The 21,965-nt window shown below is 41.0% G+C and overlaps 2 protein-coding genes across 2 annotated transcripts in view; one reads left to right on the top strand and one right to left on the bottom strand.

Annotated features, from left to right (window-relative positions):
• IL1RAPL1 (interleukin 1 receptor accessory protein like 1) overlaps window positions 1-16,159 on the bottom strand; it is a 773,813-nt gene extending 757,654 nt beyond the window's left edge. The window contains exon 1 of the mRNA XM_084531795.1: window positions 16,000-16,159. The gene's annotated coding sequence lies outside the window, so the exon portion shown is untranslated. The remainder of the gene's footprint in view (window positions 1-15,999) is intronic.
• LOC311434306 (uncharacterized protein) overlaps window positions 1-21,965 on the top strand; it is a gene marked incomplete at its 3' end in the record, with an annotated part of 247,731 nt that overhangs the window by 93,904 nt on the left and 131,862 nt on the right. The gene's annotated exons all lie outside the window — the stretch shown is intronic.

Raw genomic sequence — 21,965 nt, 5'->3', positions numbered from 1 at the left:
TTATGGACAGAGAGGATATAAAAACATCTCTCATGGAAAAAGTCCAGCTTGGCCTTTAAAAGCAATAAAGCCCTTAATTGAAATCTGCTGAACAAACATTATCTGCTGGAGTGCTAAGTGCATTTAGGTTTTCCTGTAAATGGGAAATATGACCATAGCGAATTCTGTTTTCAGTGGAATTGTTTCACCAAACCTTTGCTTGCCCAGGCCTTTTTTTGGCAGAACAACTGGGAGGAAAGAACATAAAAGACCAAGGAGGCTTGTAGCCTACTCCTGAAGTTCAGCTGCAACATAGAGTGATGCCCTGGACAGTAGCTATGCTGGAAGCACATTTGCCTCTCCAGGCCTGAACATGAGCACTCCTAGTGCAGGACCGCACCTCTCCATCACAATGGGAGTGAGGGAGGCAAGAGGAAGGGGAGCCCTGCAAGATCTGCTCTGACCTGTATCAACAGCATGCTATTGATGGGCATAGTGGTTCTGGGGCATTTCAAAGGGCAACAGCAAAGGTGTGAGCGTTTTCTGAACACAGATACAGACAGACACAGATCCAAATCATAAGGCTAAGAGTGAGCTAATATATTCCAAAGACTTAAATATCTGTTTATAAACATGATTTTCATATTTAGTCAGATTACCTCTTTCCATTTCACTCCTACATTTCACATGTACCTTTTACAATGTAATAATTAAGAAAGTACCATCTGTATAACAAAAACCCCAGAAACAACTGCAGAGCCTCTGATTATTAGCTCACATTCCCGAGGAGGAGGAGTACAGTACACATAAATGTTTTCCTGAAGGAAACCCATCCGTCTTCTTTGATAGGATTCTTTCTTTTGTGCTGCCCTAACCCCGCAAAACACCATCTTACCCTATCTTAACATCTCACAGTCTTTAATGTATTTATTCCCACAGGAGGCCTGTAAAGTGAGAGTCGCTGTCACCCTGTTTGACTCATGGGAACTGAAACTGGAAGACACATCTGCACAGTCAAGCAAGGCAATGCTCAAGTCACCTCCCTCCCCAGCTCCCACATCATCTGCACTGCCTAACGTTAATTCAGTGCTGGTTTCTGATTTGAATTAGTGGGCAAGGGAAGATAATTCATGCCACGGGCCACTGCTAATGCCAAGGTTAGCAGTGCTTGCTTGTGTCTATGCTAAACTATCCTCAGCTTCCCAGTAAGCCATGTATTCCTAAACTATGTATTCCTAGAGGTAGTCTAAGATATGCAACACCTACCATCAGTTTTGTGTATGAAAAAAATATCTCCTTTGTAAACTAGAGCTTAACTATCACTTCACATAACCTGAACTAACATTACCCCCAAATCCTACAGAAAACAACAATAACAACTAAGTTTTGGGACCACCACAGGTGGCTGATAAGAGACCCAAGGCAAGGTCCTGGCCCACCTACTTGAGAGGTGGTGGAATCTGAACCACTTGGCTGTCATGGCACTCCAGAATGCGGTCCCTCTTCCTGGCATGTGGCCAGATGGCCCTCAAGAGCTGTCAGGGAGGAACAACACCCCCCAGCCAACCCCACTCCTTCACCTGGGAAACGATGTTACACCAAGTCTTAACATTGACCTAGGAGGCAGGAGTTTCTCTCTAGAGATGATGTATATTATATAACTGAAAAGATTACATGATCAACCTAAAGTCATGCCAGAGGCTTCTGACGGACACCTAGGACTTCTCAGTTCCTTAATTATTAAAAGTTAATGTTCACCCCAGAGCAGCCCTGCCAGCTGTTACAAAGCACACATGGCTGAAGACTACAAGGAGGAAGTGCTTCCTGACTACTGGGAAACTGTGGCTTTCCAAGCACCAACACTCATCATCTGCAAGCCATGTGGCTATGCATGGGGGCACCTGGTGTCCTCCCTGCCAGCCAAGTGCTGCCAGTGCTCAGTTGGCATTGAAAAGGAGGTTGCGCTTCATCAGAGTCACCCATGTTGATCTAACGGCAGAGCTCCCCTTACTTCATCTGGCAGGTATACAACTAATTTTCTGTCTGTCTCATGAGATCGCAGGAACATGTGACATATGACATAACAACTGTATCTCTTTATAATATAAGTGATGTGCTCAAAAGTGAGTCACAATCATTGCTAATGACTGATGATGGCTACAACGTCTCAGCTGATATAATTGAATAAATTCCACATAGCTAAACATAACTGATATATTTCTATATCACAACACTTCAAATAAGGGGCTGTTTAAGGATATTTACTCTGCCTTTTTTTTTTTTTTAATTTATTGTTTACTGAAAGTGAGGTGTGGACAGCCACAGAAGGTGAAGTGAATGTGAACTTCATTTGTTCATGAAGCTGATAAAATTGTTCTTGTTTTATCCACACATTGTAGACAATGGTTATCTTAAAAGCCGTAGACTATACACATAATGTAACACAAAAAGTGGGCTATATTGCCAGACACCAAGAAAACACAACCTCCAACACCAACCAGTATGTTACAGAACTTCTATCTGAGTTCAGCAAACTAAAGTTGATGAAACCCCATAGAAGTTACACTAGTTTCATACTGAACACTGTAATGAACACCCTTTTCTATTTTAAATATTTCTAAACATTGAAAAGAAAGTGCGTTTTGATAGACAGCATAGTTTAATTTCATTCTTTAATAAGAAGTAAGCAAAAATTGGGGCACTTCACACTGAAGATATTTTAAATATAAGCTTTTTATAGTAAGAGGGTAGATTTTCCCTCTAAAATAGAGAAAGATCATTTGCATTTGAAAACAAGTCATAAAGATATGTGCGTCCAGACTTAATTCCAAATCTACTTACTAACCACAGAATCACAGAATTTCTAGGTTGGAAGAGACCTCAAGATCATCGAGTCCAACCTCTGACCTAACGCTAACAGTCCCCACTAAACCATATCTCTAAGCTCTACATCTAAACGTCTTTTAAAGACCTCCAGGGATGGTGACTCAACCACTTCCCTGGGCAGCCTGTTCCAATGTCTAACAACCCTTTCGGTAAAGTTCTTCCTAACATCCAGCCTAAAACTCCCCTGGTGCAACTTAAGCCCATTCCCCCTCGTCCTGTCACCAGGCACGTGGGAGAATAGACCAACCCCCACCTCGCTACAGCCTCCTTTAAGGTATCTGTAAAGAGCAATAAGGTCACCCCTGAGCCTCCTTTTCTCCAGGCTGAACAAGCCCAGCTCCCTCAGCCGCTCCTCGTAGGACTTGTTCTCCAGGCCCCTCACCAGCTTCGTCGCCCTTCTCTGTACCCGCTCAAGCACCTCCATGTCCTTCTTGTAGCGAGGGGCCCAAAACTGAACACAGTACTCAAGGTGCGTCCTCACCAGAGCCAAGTACAGGGGGACGATCACCTCCCTAGCCCTGCTGGCCACACTGTTTCTTATGCAAGCTTTTTTTTTTTTTTTTTTTTTTTTTTTTTTTTTTTTTTCTTTTTGATGTTTCAGCTTTTATTTGCAAATTCATCTGTACATTCTCACTTGGTCGTTGAGACCCTTTCCATTGTCTTCAGGGTTGGTTTGGGTTTTTTTGGTTTGGTTTGGCTTTGGTTTAATAGATAATCCTTAAACCAAAATCAAAAACCCATGGAGGAAAAATGTGTTATTGGAACATAAGCTTATCTAGTATTTCTTCTCTTTCTGTGATGTCCTTTAGTTTTCAGTTAAAAAAAAAAAAAAAAAAAAAAAAAAAAGCTATAAAAAACTACTTCTAATTGCAAATTCAGTCATCTTCATTCATCAGAATTAAGCATAGGCTTTGAAGTTAATTTGGGAGCACACTGCCGGGTTAACACCACAGAAACAAAAGTAATAATAAAAGCAAGGATTGTAAAACTACAGTTCCTACCTTCCTACCAAACAAACAATATATTTATTTATTTCCATGTTTCAGGCAGCACTGATACAGCCTGATACATTTTGTACTGCTTTTTATATACATGCACATTTAAGTTTTTATATTAAGGTTTTGTTATTAGATAGATCTCAGTCTGACCATATATTATAGATATTTCAAGCAATGTTTTTTTGTAGTCTGTGTCAGTGTGGGACTAAGCACAACAAAATACGCATTAAAATCTTGACTACTACTGTAACAAACTCATTTACACTGCAAGTAGTTCCTGCCAATCTCTGAGATATACTGGCCACAAATTCCTGTATTTTATGAAACAGAGACTCCCTTTGAGTTATGAATTCAGGACTAATACAAAGCCAACAGCCTATCCTGCACATGTCAAGATACTGTCATTCAGGTGACTGCTGGCCTCTTGACTCCTTGACTTCTAGAAACTTTGAACCAGTTCATTTAGTAGTGCACAAAAGAACTCAGATAGAAAAACATATGTAGGTCTGGACTAGACATGCAGGCAAGACTTTGTGTACTAGGTCTTGGTCAAGTATTGTAATTTTCAATTTAGGGCTCTTGAATGCTATGAGTACATGTAGTTAAATACCCCCTAACAGTATAAATAAACAAATAAAAGTAAGGGTCATGAAAAATGACATTATGGCTGTATTTTTCAATATTAAAACCCATGATTTCATTAATAAAAGATGTGTGTGTGCATGTATATTTCTATTTCTATATATGCATGGATAGTGCATGCATCAGTATTAGCCAAAAGACATCAAAATAAATACAGATTAAAGCTAAAAGATTCATTTTGATAGGAGGCAATTAAGATGGCTGGCAAGCCTTATTTACACATTTCCTGTGTTTTTATATATTTAAATAAACATCAAAGGCTTTTAACAAGAAAATTATATTCTCACAGCCATGAAGTATACTCTTTTGATTACATTACAGTGGCTGTACAATACAACTTCTTTGCTTGCTGACAATGGGTTTTGCTATGTTAATTAAATAAGTAATGTGTCTGTGATCTTTATTCATTAAAATTAATGCAATAATATCTATGCTGTAGGCTCATATTGCACTCAATCTGGCAAGCTGAATGAAATGGCTTCACTGGAGTTACCCTAAGCTTATTCTTGATGTAACACAGAGCTCTGACAGGAGTTTCTGTGAGAAATTGGTTTACCCTTGCATCTCTTGATATTATTCCCTGTCAGCAGCTTGAATGTCTTTGGAGGAGATGAACATGCCCCATATTAGCTGACGCTACAAAGTGCAAGTCACCACTTGTTGTAAGGCACAGGGCAAAAGACAGTGGGGCCCGCGTGTGATGGAGGACATGCAGCATCACCGCCAAGATCTGTAGTCCAGCCAGGGGCGAAAGCTGTTGGCTGGAAAAAGCCCAAAGGGTGGCACTGAGTACAGCTTGTTCTTTCTAGTAACAGGGCTTAAACCAAACGGTAGAAATTTTCTGCGTGAAAGTGGAGATTTGCCAGCCTCTGGGATTATCTCCCAGAGAAGTAGGAACTGCCATGCTCTGGCTTTCCCTTCTGAAAAGCTGATCTTCATGATCTACCATGAGTGTACAACAGGTGACAATCCTTCACCGGCAGTCAAACACACTGCATGAAATTCAAGAAACTTGCTGCTATGGTTTTAAGATTGCCTAGTCCAATTCACCTTATACTGCCACCAAAAGTAGTCTTTTCAGCAACTCCCTGGGCACTGGATGAGAATTTCCTGAATAGGACCAAACAGCAGAAAGACATATGATTATTAATATTATTGTCCTGTTAACTAGGTTACCATGTTACTGCTGAAACATGGGAAAAAGGAAAAACACAAACTACTTTTGATTTATCGATATATCCATATTTTATATAAAATCAGTTCAAACATGGTGGAAAAAGAAAATGAACCTTAAAGTAAAAAGACTAATTACTATTTAGGAAACAGGCAGATGACCCAGACATCTCTAGTAGTATGACTCAGAGCACTATTTTTATATTTGTATTATTTAGCATCTAAAGACCATAACTGAGAGTCCTTTTCTGCTAAGAACTCACATGAAGTACTCAGAAATTATCTTACCTTCCATGATCAATTTTCTATTAAAAAAAAAAATCATTACATTTTTACTTGTAAATTGCCATCTTTTTATTCAATATAACCCTCCCAAAATCCAAATACCTAATACAAAAAATATGAATAGAAACTCTTTAACCAACATGGATTTTTTTGGAGGACAGTAAATACTTTCCATGATTTTCAAGGACTGGCAGATAAACGAATTTCTCCTGGTGTGTAGGGAAGAAAATGACATTAACTTTTCCTCTAACTTTTTCCTCCATATATATTAAAATAGAAATCTTTTAAGAGATTAAACAGACAAGAAGGCAGGTATTTTTATCTTCCAGAATTTAGAGACAGGAAACCAAGGCATGGGCAGATTTAGTAGTTTCTTACAGAGAAGAAATATTTGCAAATTAAATGGGACTGAGGTCCTGTAGTGGGTTTACGTGGCAAGGTTTTGGTAGCAGGGGGCTATGGGGGTGGTTTCTGTGAGAAAGATCTAGAAGCTGCCCCATGTTTGGGAAGGGCCCCATTGTTTTCCAGATCTGAGCCAATAAGCGATGTTGTTTGCGCCTCTGTGAGAGCATATTTAAGACAGGGAAAAAAACGCTGCGCCAGACAGCAGCCAGGAGAGTCAAGGGAGTGAGAAACAGCCTGCAGGTGCCAAGGTCAGTGTAGAGGGAGGGGGAGAGGTGCTCCAGGCGCCGGAGCAGAAGTCCCCTGCGGCCTGTGGTGAGGACCATGGTGAAGCAGGATGTCCCCCTGCAGCCCATGGAGTACCACGGTGGAGCAGGGTTCCACGCTGCAGCCTGTGGAGGAGACCACGGTGGAGCAGGTGGCCCTGCACCGACGGAGGCTGCCGCCTGTGGAAGACCCCTGCTGGAGCAGATTCCGGGCCGGACCTGTAGCCCGTGGAGAGGAGACCACGGTGGAGCAGGTGACCTGGCAGGAGCTGCTGCCCGTAGGGGAGCCAGGTTGGAGCAGTTTTCTCCTGAGGGATGGACCCCATGGTACGGACCCATATCTGGAGCAGTTCTGGAAGAGCTGCTGCCTGTGGGAAGCCCACGCTGGATCAGTTCATCAGGGACTGCATCCCGTGGGTGGGACCCCACAGCACAGGGGACGAGAGTGACAGAGAAGGAGCGGCAGAGAAGAAGTGCTGTAGACTGACCATAACCCCCATTCCCCCTTTCCCCTGCGCTGCTCGGGGGGAGGAGGTGGAAGAGGGTGGATGGGGGGAAGGTGCTTTTGGTTTGCTTTTTCCTTTGTTTTCTCACTTCTCTCGCTTGTTAGTTGTAGGCAATAAATCTTACTATCTCCTTATGCCGAGTCTGTTTTGCCCGTTACAATAATTATTGTGTGATTTTCTCGTCCTTATCTCAATCCTTGAGCCCTTTTCACATATTTTCTCCCCATTCCTCTTTGAGGAGGGGGAGTGAGAGAGTGGCTGTGGTGGAGCTCGGCTGCCCACTCGAGCAGAACCACGACAGGTCCCCAGGCTTTAGAGGTCCAAAGTCTTCAAGTGAATTTTGTTAAAGAACAACAGCCCCAAAAAACTCATATTGTAAAGCAGTAACTGAAATTAAATGTCATTCATCTATAATTGTATTTATATTTGCCTTATGTTGAAGTATTTACAATTCATTGCTAAGGACTTGTTTCTTTCTTCCTACACTCAGTAAGGGAAAAAGTTTATAGTCACACCACAGACCGTAAAGTTAGCTTCCTGCTCTAAGTCACCTCTGGAGGTAAATATCCCTTCAAGAACTGTAGAGGGGCACTCAAGTTTTGTGAGCTTTTGTGAAAACTCACCTTTGCTACCTAACCTAATTATTTCTACTATTTTCATACCAAACATGTAAAACTAATTTTAGGATGCCCAAGAAATAAAGGCCATACAAGACATTAACTATTACGGAAGTCTTAAGCATTAAGTACTATTACAAACAGACGCAATCCAGACAAAACACTAATTAAGGAAGGTCCCTTGAAAGCAAACAGCCAGCAGTAGATATATAGTGTCTGTCCATTGAGCCATGTGATTACTCTTTAATAGAAAGTTTATAAAGCACTAAAGAGGCAATAGGAAAGAGGATATATTAATCTAACCAAAGATTAAAAGATATTTATATTGTGATTAATCTGCATTATTTTTAGGACAAACTAGCCTAGGCTATATACTAATACTGCATATATATTTAGTGATTATTTTTAAAGGGTTTTATTAGTTTTTCCTCATCAAAGTAATTGAAAGCATCAGAGATAACCTAACAATCTTTCAAGAATACAGACTTTCATTTCTACAAAGAAACAAAATATGAAGGATGTATATTTTAACTGATGGGAATTGATGATACTGACGACAAATGTCAACAACATTTATGGATTTCTGTTAAAGTTTACATGATTTTCTTTTTCTAATCAATGTTAACCCACTGAAGATAAGAAATAGCATGAGTTTTCTCACAGAAAATAACAAAAATGAAGAAATTGGATGATAAAGCTGTGCAAAACTCTTGGAGATTGATCCAACCCTACTGAATGCAGTAGATATTTTTCCATTTCCTTCAATGGGTTTTGGATTAAGACCTTAGTACTGAGGACTCAAAAGAGACAAATTAGATTGTCCAGTAAGCATTAGTAAAACCTTCATTAAGCAGTACTCTAATTGCCAGATCTGTAAATGGAATAGGTAGTAAAGAATACTGGTTACAGGATCATACTTACAGTTCGTCTAATTAGTGGACACCAATAACAAATCCTTTGGAAGAATCATCCTTTATAAATCTCAGATGCGTGCATCCATTGATTGCACTGTAACTGGAATTCAGCAGGTGATCTTTTGGTACACAAGCTGATAGCCATCTTATTCAACTATCTATTAGGCTGATAACCTTTTTATCTGTCTATTACAATATAAAATTTATTTATTTTTTTCTTATTCCTGGACTTACTCAACATATTTTATCCTACTAGACCTCTTTCTTTGCTGTATCCTTACCAATAAGAACCAAAGGATTTGAATGAGCTAAAGCAAGGAGTAGAGTTTTCCTTTACTCATTTTAGATTTGTCACAATTTAATTTTATTGGTCATCAGGGAAACAATGTGTAAGAGAATCCAAAATATTTTTCAATAGCCTTCAGTATTCCCTATTTCATCCTCTGTTCTCCCATATAATTTCTTGTTCTTTTTTTTCTAAATAATAAAAATCTTTCTTCTCTTCTTCAGATAGGAATCTTTTCATGTAGAGATCTTTCCTTTTTTCCTGTCATTCTCTTTCTTCTTTCCTTAATAGCTTGCTGGATCAGGAGTGACCAAAAGCAGACACATTACTCATACTCAATATGAGAGTTATCAGTAGTAAAGCAAGTGTTACACAAGAAATGCTAAACAATGTTTTGCATTCCTTTTACAATATGCATTTCAGCTTTCTTCTGCTGTGCACTGAGCGAATACTTTGATTGAGCTTTTCCGAAATAATAGGCAAGAGATTTGTGATAGTAGCTGCTGCTCTGTTGGAAACATATAGGAAACATTCAGATTTTATCTTCCAAAGTGTTACCACATATTTTTCTAAAATTACAGATGATACCATATAACCCTGACTGGTGATCTTTGATGGTCCTTTTAAAGTATATTTCAGTTTGGGTATTCCAAAATAAATCTGTGTTATCTTCAAGTAAGCTGCATTTACAGATCATTAAAAAATATATTAATATTAAAAAAAAAAAAAAAACAAACAAAAAAAAAACAACACCTTTGAAAACATCTACCATCTCATATTATGTTTGAATCACATTATGTTTTCTATGTTTAGCATTAGAAATAACTGGAATATTTTCTCTTGATAGCTGCATATGTATGTGAGTAAAAGCATATATATGTAGAGGCAGACATATGCAATGTACACAAACACATGCACAAATACTAAATATGACATATATGCAGAGAAAAGGAGAGACTGCCAGTGAACTTGATTTAACATTAGTGCTAGCACACTGACTTCAGCTATGGAACCCCACAAATAACATCTAATAGAAAGTTGACAGCCAAACCTTCTCTGTTTTGTTAGAGGAGATTAGATGTTGAGTAAAATAAACTCTACGTGTAGAAAATATGCAGATCTTATTGACAGATTGATACACAGACATCTCTTTACACACACAACTTGCAGAAAAGGAAACGTCATGTATTTCCAGTTATGTCATTCTAAGATGAGCAAAGGTGAAACTTCCTGGGGGGTGGGGATGGGGAAATTTAAACTTGGGAGAAGACAGCCATAAAGCATTGAAGAGAAGTTGAGGATACAGGAATGCCAAGGTGCTATACAGTGACAGCTGTGCTCTGCTCCCATCCTGAAATTCTGTGCACCGAACTGTAATCTGACAGACACAGGGCTAAAACTGTTGCCAGGGACCAGTGCCACACAAAAGCATCTAGGCTAAACACATCCCTCTTCTGACACAGTGGCTCCATCCCAAGGTTTTCATCATACTGAGAGATCTTCTTGGTGTAGAAATTATCCTTGTGACGTATGATCCACTAAGCTCAGAGTCAAATCCAGCAGAAGTACACTGCCAAATAGATGTAGGCATGGACAAAAGTAGATGTGAGCCCCTTACACCATTCAGGTACAGTAATTCAGTTTGAGGCAATTGGTCTGGGAATCCCAACAAGTCACTAGCATTTAAACTCACTCCTAGCATCACCTGGAGTAGTCTTTCCATGTGTATTATAAAGATGTATGTTACTATGACTTCATTTTCCTTGAAACAGTCTAAACTTTTGGCTGGGACTGAGTTTGCTGAAATTGTTACTGACTGTTCAAGCACACACTATCAGGAGGAACTTAATAGGTGAAACAGAGATATTGAGGTTCTACACAGCAGTTGCACTATCATTGGAAGAGGAATCCTTACAAAAGTATTTTGTCTGCCTTTTCTAAAATTACCAATGGGAGACATTCTTTCTCTCATGTTCCTACCCACTTATTTTATGAAGAAGTACCTCAGTATACCTCAAGTGAGAGGTCAGGTCTTGCTGTGCAACTAAAAACAGGCTTGTAGATGTAAAGATGACAGGCCTTGCTCTGAAGACAGTAAGCATGTTAAAAAAAAATAAATAGAGCAGTAGAGTTAGGAACTGGAATAACTTGGAATGTCTCAGTCTTGCCAGTGAAGAACACAGAAAAGTAATATATAAATATACCCCATCTCATGAAAAACAGGAGCTACATCACCAATGACTATATACTTAAACACTTTCTCAACCCTTGTTTTAACCCATTTTGCTAGTCTTCATCTTCTTCCTCTTTTATAATGTACCATTCCTCAAGGCTAAATGAAGGTCCTAGAGCACAATGGACCAGGGAACAGAAAAACTTCCTGATGCCTCTGGCCATCCAGTTAGCAAGTATTACTACCCCTTGTTTGCTTGCTAGCTGTATAGACTGTATAGGTCTTCTTGTTGCATTAATTAGGTTTCTGTCTTTCTTTTTAGAAGCTATGCTGGCCACTTCCTAAATTACACAGAAAACTAAAAATAAAATCTATCACATTAGCAGAAATGTGAATGGTTCATTTTCTCCTTTTCTCCCTTTACATCCCTAATCATAATCTATGTGGGGAATTACTTAAGTTGATGCTATGACTATGGTAGGACATGCCTATGTTCTGTTCTTATAAACATGAAATTTATAAGCACAGAAGACAGTAAAACTGATGCCCTTGATTCATTTGTTCAGACCTAGTTATTGAAGCATAAATAGCATGCTATATAACACCATTAAATGGCCCAGAACTACCTGTAATGCACAGGTACTGTGAGACCTAGAAAAACAAGACTACCCACCATTAAAACAGCTAGATCTTCTTGGTCTTATACAGCTCTTACAAATAACACAGGATTTTCCGCTTTTGCAATAGGACAGAGCTCCATATGCAAATCCCTCAGGGGAACATGCAAAGTTTGAATATTGTAATTAATAAAACACAACCTTTCATCTTCATTCTTTTCCCCTCCTCCCCCTCAAAAGAGCTTTCTTACAAATATTAATTAATTTTAAGCTATTACAAGTAAAATTATTTGCTGCATTTTAGCTGTTTTTCTTTTAAGAATATGAAAACAAAATAACAGTATATGAAAAATAATAGGTTAAATGATCCTTCCTGAGTCACTGTGGTCCATCATATCATATTTAATTACAATTTAAAATAAAAAAAGCATACACTTTAACTGATAGAACATAATAGCTGCTTTGGTGCTGCTGTAGATGTGCATGGTAAGGACTTAAAGAAACATGCGGATTACTGACCTGACAGGACATAGCTATAATCCAAAACAGCCATTATGGTCTCTATTGTAAATTCTTCTTATTTCATGGAGCCTTGACACAATGGATGGCAACAAGATAGAGGTTTATAATAGAAATGCTGATACAACCTTATCTATAGCTGTGCAAATGGTGACGCTATAATTAAACTTTACAATTTGAGCACCACTAGATAAGTTGCTAGTTTTTAATCATATTAATCAGATCTGGGATGTCTCAATTGTCATATATTATCATGCTGCATGCACTAAAAACAATAAGATTCCCAGCCACTAAAGATCATAGCTGTTATGAAACACAAAAGTATATCCTAACACTTCTCTGTAAGTGCAAAAAATACCGAATGAGAACCTCAGTCAATTACCCATTTTTTTGTTTTGTTTTCTAATGCATGGATTTGACATAATGGCCACAGAAAGTACTCTGAATACATTACAAGAATATCACTGAATAGGAAAAAAAAAAAAAATGCTTCATTAAGTTCTGCTGTGTGCTTCAATTTTTCCTGTCAGCAGTAAAACAAGTCTACTGTCTTCAGTGACAGCAGCAGTCAGAAGCCCGCTCTTTCAGAGGGAGGCACCGAGATTATTCTCCATGTGCTGCTGCTGCTGCGGTAAAAGAAGCTGACTTCCCAGAGCTACCAAAGAGTAGGTGACCAAACCCTCATTGCTTCAGTGGTCTGAGATTTGGAGTCTGGGAAAGTTTAATGTAAATATTTCTCTTCATCTATCCAAGTGATTTACAGTTTTATTTCAGCAAGGAAAGTTTCCTCTTAAAGAAGCTATATTGGCTGCAAAAGGAATGGATATTGCATTGGAGCTGAAACCTATTTTTACTGAGTGGTTGTCGCTAACTACAGCAATGAAATTAAACTATAAATAAAGCTTGGTGCTTATCATTCTGTACTACTCTAAATTTGCAAATCCTTGCAGCCAGCATGCCAGTTTACACGTATCCAATGATATATTCCCACACTGTTAATGCCTACACTTTTGCAGAATGGGTTTTATAACACTTTCTCTGGACAGTATTGGTCTCCTTGAGATAGGTAGCACAGGTATGCAGCATGTGTGCCACAAGAAGTGTGTGTCACGAATTAAAGGGAAAGAATGTGCCTGTAATCATGTGTGACAGAGCAGAGCATGCCATGGACATTTCTGAAAATTACAAGAGCTGTAGCAATGCATAGGAGTTGCCATAGTGTTATTCTGACCCCTGAAGGATGGAAACAGAGTTAACTGCATAGCTGTTTTTTTCCAATTTACTCACTATACTCCATGAATGTCAAACTCTAAACTACATTAGCTGGATTTATTAGTGTTTGCCCAGACTTATCCTCAAGAAATATGAAAATATTCATGAACTAACGCTAAAGGAACTTTTAAATACTGATGTTTTCAGGGAAGCAGAAGAAAAAGAAATATTTTTCAGGGCAGTGTTAAAAACACTGAGATAGTACATTAAATGTGATAAAGAGTAGGTATGAAGAGATCATGTTTATCAAGAGATGTAAAAGCCACTCTGCCCTAGCCTCTTTGAAAGTGTAAAGGTGTTTAGTGAAATTCTGCTAGAATGAATCCAGAGTGAAATGGGGTAGGACATAGGCCAGCGATGATAAGATCACTCATTTCAGCTGCATTAAGATTTCAGCAGGCTTAAACTTTTCAGAAAATGTATCCATGGGGCCTCAGCAGTGCTTTTGAGAGCTTATCTGTCTTCAAGGAGTCTTATTTTTTTTCTTTCCTCAGAACAGATGAAAATAGTGATTTATGACTCTAAAGTGGGTATTAGAATAAAGGCTACCTGGATCCTGCTCTCTTTGCGGACAATTCAGGAAGAAAGTCCACCTGAGTTGAACCTATGAGACTCCTGGCACACCTTTGCCTTCACCTACTTGCTTCTGAGATGCTCGCAACGTCTTAACGGGCTACCGTTCCCCCAGCTTTAATGCTAGGTCCTCCCTTTAGATCCTTTTGTGAACATAACAGGTCGATTAGGCCGCTGTATCTGGCAACACTTGGGGTTTTTTGCTGTTGTTTTTGAGCGGGATGGGAAGAAAAAACCCGTCCCCGTCTCGGCCTCGCGGACAGGACGAGGGGCCAGCGGTGTTCCTCTCGGATGCAGGCGAGGGAGGGAGGGGGATCAGCGTAAATTTCGGCCGCCTTCCTGCCCCGTTCTGCTGCCGCCTCGCACCGCAGGCCCGGGGTGCCGGTGACCTTGCCGGGGATCAGGCAGCCGGCTCTGCCCTTGCGGGAGCTTTTCGGGAGCCCCCTCGTAGGGAGAGGGCGGCTGCCCCCAAGCTCCCCGTCCCGGGCAAGCCCGGCAGCATCACGCCGGTGCTGGAGGCGGCCCGCAAGAGGCAAGCCCCTGCCGGCACCGAGCGGGGATCTCCCCTCCTCTGCCCGGGTCTCCGCCGCCAGCGTGCCAAAGTTGAGCCAGGTGATCGATGCGCCGTGTGAGCACCTCGTTACACGATCGGCGACTGATGCCACTGATGTAATCAAGTTACATAATCACCGTCTTTTTTTTTTTTTTTTTTTAAATACATCCATCTTCCTACAGAAAGATCTGCATATCTTCTGCCATCCATTATGCATGAAGCCACCAGCAGCACAGAAGGGTATATATTTTCGCATACACTACAGAACTTTAGCATTGCAGTGCCTTGCACTGTACAACGTCATCACTATCGATTCCCTCAACCTTCCCCCATTCCCTCTATCAGAATTGATTTTGCAGAAAAAGATTAGCAAGGTGCACTGCTTGGATCCCTCTAAATCTCTAAAGGCTGAAGTGCTTTCCCTGTGTTTTTAAAAAGACGGTCTTTTCTCTCCTTTTCCTTTCTCGCTTCACACCACAACTAACAGAGGAATTAATTCACACACAGCCCTCAGCCAGATGAATATATGTATGAAATACCGAAGATAGGATCTCTGTTTGCAAATCTTCAACTCCCATGCACGTGGTCTGAGGTTCCAGCAGGTAAGTTGATGGGTGTAAAAAAATACCTTATGGGAGCAGGTGGATGAGAGATTTCTAGGCTAGCAACATATATAATATTTTTCTTCTGTCAGAAAGGGATTTTTTTTCCTTACCGTCTCTCAGTATAATTTCCTCGCAGGATTTGCAGGAGCAGTTGTAATCCCAAATCACCAGGGGCATTTAACCCCCTTAGCACCAGGACACCATTCCACGATTAATAAGGACTGCCACCTTGAAGTTTAACAACTTGAAAAATGGGATTTGTCTACCTCCATTGCAGCTCTGAAATGCAGCAGAATGCTGCACGGAGTTGAAAACATTTGTTTTAGACGGCGGATGGGATCCGGTCTAATATTTAACAGATTCCATCACGGAGAGCTTCCTTACTATCGCATGCCCTTCTCAGCCAAAATTATTAAGAGAAGGGGGGGGAGGGGTCAAAGAAAAAGAGAAAGAGGAGAAATTAAAGCCTCCTTGCCCGGCACGCTCTCACGGTACTCTCCCAGATACAGAGGAAGCAGAGAAGAGGATTTTTTTTTTTTTTTTTTTTTCTGATTTCTGATTTATCACAAGCAGCAGCCGCCGGAATACCTTCTGCAGTTATTTCACTCAAGTGCCAGCAGCGGCCGGATCCCCTCGCACCGGGGCAATGCAGCAAGCACCCAAGTGCCCACCTCAATCACCCGCCACCAAGTTTAGCCACGCCGGGACTCCCGCCCGGATAAAATGACCTTACCCGCGGGAGTCTTCCGAAATATCCCTCCGGTGCGATCCGTCCAGCGAGGCGAGCACCGCTCACTACCACCACCACCACCACCACCACCGCCGCCACACTGCGCACTCGGCCGGAGGAGCCCCGCGTTCACTCCCGGGGCTGCTGTTGCGCTGGCCGCGAGTGCCGGGGACGTGGCGCCCATCCATCCGCCGCGGCCGCAGGTAATTCCATACGGACTTCGGCGGCGCCCCCCCGGTCCCCCCGAGTCGCCCCTTCCTTCCTAGTTCAGAAAGTGCCCGCGCCGCCGGCGGGAGGTACCATCCAGGTGCGGCGGCGGGGGGGAGAGGGGGCAGGGGGGTGACCGGCCTGGGGGCCCCCCGCGGGCAGCTCCGCGTCCAGCGCCGCCACCGCCGCCGCCGAGGGCCGGATCCGGGCTGCCGGGCACAAGTATCCGGAGAGCGGCGGTCCGGAGGGGTTTCCTGGTGCCGTGCCGAGCGGGGGGGGAAGCCGGGGGGAGGATGCTTCCCGGGTCCTAGCACCCTCGCCGCCGCGGCAAAAGGGGGGCGGGGGTGATATTGGAGGAAAAAAAAAAAATCTCCAAAGGGAAAGGAAGAAGAAAAAATCGGTTGTCCACTTGCCCCGAATGATGCGAATCCCCAGTGGAAATGACAAGTGATCAGCAAAGAACAGGAGGTCTTGATTGAAAACCACAATCCACCCAAAATATCCTAAGGAGCAAAGGAAGAGAGAGAGAGAGGCGAGAGAAACTGCAATGCATAAATGATTCCAGTGTTTCTACAAGACCGGCTCATTTGATTGAATGCATTCTCCGCTCTGCTGCGAGTCATAAAGAAGATACTGTTACTGCCACCCCATGGATGCTTCGGTACTCGCCGCCGGCGGCTTTGCAAGCATGACTCTGGGAGGCAGATTTTTTTTTTTATTTTTTTATTTTTTTTATTTTTTTATTTTTTTAATTTATTGAGGGGGGGAGGAGAGGTGGGGGAGGGCCCTTCGCGGGGATCCACCAGAAACTCCCCGGCAGCGGGGATCTCTCCGCCCGGCGCATCCCTCTGCACCCCCGCAGCGCCGGGGCGCGCTGCGCTTTCCCAGGGACGGGGAGAGCGCCCGGGCAGCGGGGCACGGCTTCGCCTCTGCCCCCTGCCCCTCCCGCTCCCGAAGCCGAATGTTGTTTCAAAAGAGATGATACATTATCTATTCTTAGATTTTTATAAGGCAAACTGTGGGCCTCGCTGTTGCCATGGGATCTTCTTTGTGCGAACTCTCTGAACTGTGTGGGAACAGTTTTATTTCCTTCCCTTCAGATTCTTCGTTTTTTTTCCTTTTTTTTTTTTTTCTTCCCTTCTTCTCTGCTGTAACTCTTCTGAAGATATGCATCAAAATGTAACTGCGTTGTTGCCAATTAAGATTAACAGCAGCTGCAAGGTGCATCTGATTAGGAATGTTAATTACTTCATGAAATAAAGTCATTTGCAGATGTTTATAATACTAAACAAATGTTCTATAAAGTGTAACATACCAGTAGTCCCACAATAAATTTGGCCAAATTCATGCACAAATGTGCGGGGAATTATGCATCCCCTCTTCCATAGCACTAACCTTGCAAATGCACACTCACAGGAAGAGATGCAGAATGTTGCCCTACGTACAGAGAGATGGTTGGGTCTGAGGCATTTCATCCTCTAACAACCTAGCGTGCAGGCTGGAAGCGTGGAGGGGAGGTAGATATCTGAGCAATATGAGCTAAACATGTACTTTTATATGTACACATACATATATATATAATATACATAAGTGGTATTCTTCCAAGCTGTGACAAAGTACTAGGTATCATTTGGCTATCACAAAGTCAAACCTGTAGGCATAGAGAAGAATCCAAAATACTACGTTTTTTAAAACCCTAACATTTTACAAGACAAGGGAGAAAGAGAAGAAAACCATCATTTGGGACAGTGTGAATTTATTAAGTCTCATGTTAGAGGATGCAGGATTACTGATAGGCAGATAAAGTGCTGAGCAGAGTCAGAGGGTTGCCAGAGAGCTGGGAGCTGTTGTAGAATAAGTGGAGATCATGCACACCCCCACCTCACCTCTCCTTGTTACAACAGAATGGCATTCTTCATTTTGTATTAAAAAAAAATAAATGAATGCAAAGAAAAAAAAAAAAAAGTAGTCAAAATTCTATCTTAAAACACAAATATTAATGTGACTGGTTAAACCAAGCATTTAGATACTACTGTGATGAGTGATCTGCATGTGTGGGTAGGTAAAAGAGACATGAAAAACTTTATGGGATTCTCTTTGTGGATCAGCACAGGGCATTTTAAGTCAGCTAAATGACTCATAGTATATACTTTAAAAAGCTGATTTGTGTGCCTGATTTAGAAGCTTAGGCATCCTACCTGGTTAAGAGAGTGGGAGAGACGTGCTCCCAACTTTGATACTCAATTTTTTCCTTCGGGAGAGCTGTTTTGTCACCACAGGTGAGTGATCCCACACTCCCAGCAAAAGCACCTCCATTACATGTGTCTTATTTGCACCCAACAGACCGATGAATGCTCTAGGCTGACTGGCAGAGAGTAGGAAGGACAGGCTTGGGGTTGAAACATTGGCCAGGCACTCAGAACATTTGAGCTTAGTTCCTGATTTTTTGCAGATTTCTCTTCCATTGACAGGCAAGTCATTTAATCTCTGTGCTTTTGTTCCTCCTTTTTATAATGTGAGTTAACACTGTTCTTATTCACAAGGGTGCAGTGAAGATAAAAAGGTATTACTGTTTGTGAGGTGTTCATATACAGTGGTTGTGGGAGCTATGTAAGTTCCCAGAGAGGCTGGTTAAGGGACCAGAAGGACAAAGGGAAGATGAAAATAGTGGAAGCCAAAAGATGTGAACAAAATACAATGTAATTGCTAAAATCACTGAAACCAGACTAATAACACAGAAAACTTGTACACCATTTGTATGTGCAGAATACACTACTTGCATTGTCGGGTTAAATTCATCCTTTGGCTAGGGAATCATAGAATCACAGAATAATGGTTTGGATTGGAAAGGACCTTAAAGACCATCCAGTTCCACCTCCCTGCCATGGTGGGGGGAAATGGATTCAATTCATGTCTCAGTTACTGAATTACTATGAATAGCAGTGTAGTTGTATGGATGCTTATGAAAAAGATTTTAGGCGCTTTTTTTTGGGGGGGAGAGGGGGGCTGGGGTGGTCAGGTACATACTGTATCTTTATTTGGATTTGTCTGCCCATTAATAAGTATGGGATGTATATAAAGCAGGGAATCTCCTCTGTCCTCATTACAACCTCGTCATTTTACACCTAAGAAGCAAAATCTTACCAGTTTTCTAAACATTATTTTAATTCCATGTTATTCAATATATACTGAAAGAGTTAACGAGTAGCATACCTGCATTATGTGAATGATCTTGAGAATCATGTCTTTTGAACTAAGGAGTCATGCACCATGTCTTCATCGAAATTTTAGCAAGTGATTGAAAGGATTATCACACTTAATGTTTATTATGGAAAGCTAAACAGTTCAGTCAAAGTAAACTTCCTTTTCTGAAAGTAATATGCTTAAAATGAAAGTCTGACAGAGTATATGGCTCTGTTGGGTGCTAATATCATGCAGAATGTTTAAGGTTAGTAAATTCAATCTGCTTGAATGAGCAGTACTCAAGAGCTAATACCGCTTCTTAGCTGCATGGTGTCCTTCAGAACTTTCTGACCTCATGCTCACCTTGCTAGAAAGTCTGTCCAGAGAGTCTGAAGACTGGTGGAGCTTGATTTCTCACAAATAATCTGTGGATTTCAGGGATTAAAAAATATTTCTATCTTTATATTCATTTCCCACTTTTTAACAAATGCAATGAGAAAAAATAAAACAAAACATCAACATTTGCACATTCTGTTGCTTAGTATGTATGCATAATAGTGATATGACATGATATAAATCTAACATCATGGAAAACAAGAATTGAATTTTAGATGTTTTTAGAAATTATAGAAATTATAGAAATTATAGAAATTATAGAAATTATATTTTTAGAAAAATTTTTTAGAAATTTTAGATTTTTAGATAAATAAAGCAATAAATATTATTTTCTGAAAGACACCTTCACTGGCCCGCTAAGAACACCAAATACAAACCCTGGTCATGTAAAAATCTACACTGAAGTTTGTAAACTGGTCTCAATCTAATTACTAAAGACTTTCAGTAAAGCAAAAGGGACAGCATATCCTTTTTTTTTTTTTTTTTTTCTTTCTTCCTCTTCTCAAAGCACAGTTATATTGATCTTAGAATTTTTTTTTCTTTTTTTTAATGATTTAGTAGTCCAGATTTCTACAGAGTGAGAAAGATTAATGTGGCAAACTGTTATTTTATTAACTGCTCTGAATCTCCTTAAATTCCTGTGTATTTAAAATATTATATTAGACATAATACAATATAATATATTTATGCCATGCGTTTTTATTATATATTATATATTTTTATTATATATTATATATTACACATTTTAATGAGTCCAAGCAAGAGTGTTCAATAGAGCAGATACTTTTAAGTGACTAGCACATGTCATGTGAAAATTTCAAGACTGATTTCTTTTACAGAAAAGCCTGATTCTAAAGAGTACATATCTAATCAGGGAATACTACTCATCTTTTAACTAAGACAAACAAACAAATAATTTTTGTTTATAGTCCTAGTTGCTAATTTTTTTCTCTGTCTAAACTGCATATACATTTCTGTAAATATAAGCATGCTGTAGTCACTGCTGAGCTATGTTTTCCCAGCTACTATAATTTTACCATGCTTTTCTTGTTGATACCATTTTTGTGTGAGTAATCCAGAACCTTTGTGAAGATCATGTCAGACAGCTCAGGCTATTTGATACACAGCTTTGCTGGGGCACTGCTATCTATATATGCAGCTGAGATAAGCCCTTCCTATGCCTGTTAGGCATCAGTTGTAGGTGGCCTGAACAAGGCACTATGACACCTATAGATTAAAAGTGACATTGCATAAAAGCTAAGTATCTTGTTACTACTTGTGTGGGAGGATACTTTCATTCAGAGACGTTCCTTCAAAACATGAATTTCATTGATTTTTAATGCTTAAAGAAGGTAGAATTAAATATATTTTGTTAAATATATATTGTTCTCTGGATACCACCCTGAGCTGGTGGAAGCGAATGGGGAGCAGAATGTGGCCCTCATAATCCACAAGGAAATGTTTGGCGACCTGCTACAGCACTTGGATGTACGCAAGTCAATGGGGCCGGATGGGATCCACCCGAGGGTACTGAGAGAACTGGCAAAGGAGCTGGCCAAGCCCCTTTCCATCATTTATCGGCAGTCCTGGCTATCAGGGGAGGTCCCAGTCAACTGTCTGCTAGCAAACATGATGCCCATCTACAAGAAGGACCAGAGGGTAGACCCGGGGAACTATAGGCCTGTCAGTTTGACCTCAGTGCCAGGGAAGCTCATGGAGTAGATTATCTTGAATGTCATCACACGGCACTTGCTGGGCAACCAGGTGATCAGGCCCAGTCAGCATGGGTTTATGAAAGGCAGGTCCTGCTTGACGAACCTGATCTCCTTCTATGATAAAGTGACACGCTTAGTGGATGAGGATAAGGCTGTGGATATGGTCTACCATGACTTCAGTAAGGCCTTTGATACCATTCCCCACAGCATTCTCCTCAAGAAACCATGGCTTGGACTGACATACACTTCATTGGGTTAAAAACTGGCTGGGTAGCCAGGCCCAAAGAGTTGTGATAAATGGAGTCAATTCCAGCTGGAGGCCAGTCACTAGTGGAGTCTCCCAGGGCTCGGTGCTGGGGCCGGTCCTCTTTAATATCTTCATCGATGATCTGGATGAGGGCATTGAGTGCACCCTCAGTAAGTTCGCAGGTGACACCAAATTAGGGGAGTGTGTCAATCTGCTCGAGG

Source organism: Aythya ferina, assembly GCF_964211825.1.
Source record: "Aythya ferina genome assembly, chromosome: 1".
In the NCBI taxonomy this organism is placed as follows: Eukaryota; Metazoa; Chordata; class Aves; order Anseriformes; family Anatidae; genus Aythya; species Aythya ferina.
This window is presented reverse-complemented; position numbering and strand designations above follow the sequence as displayed.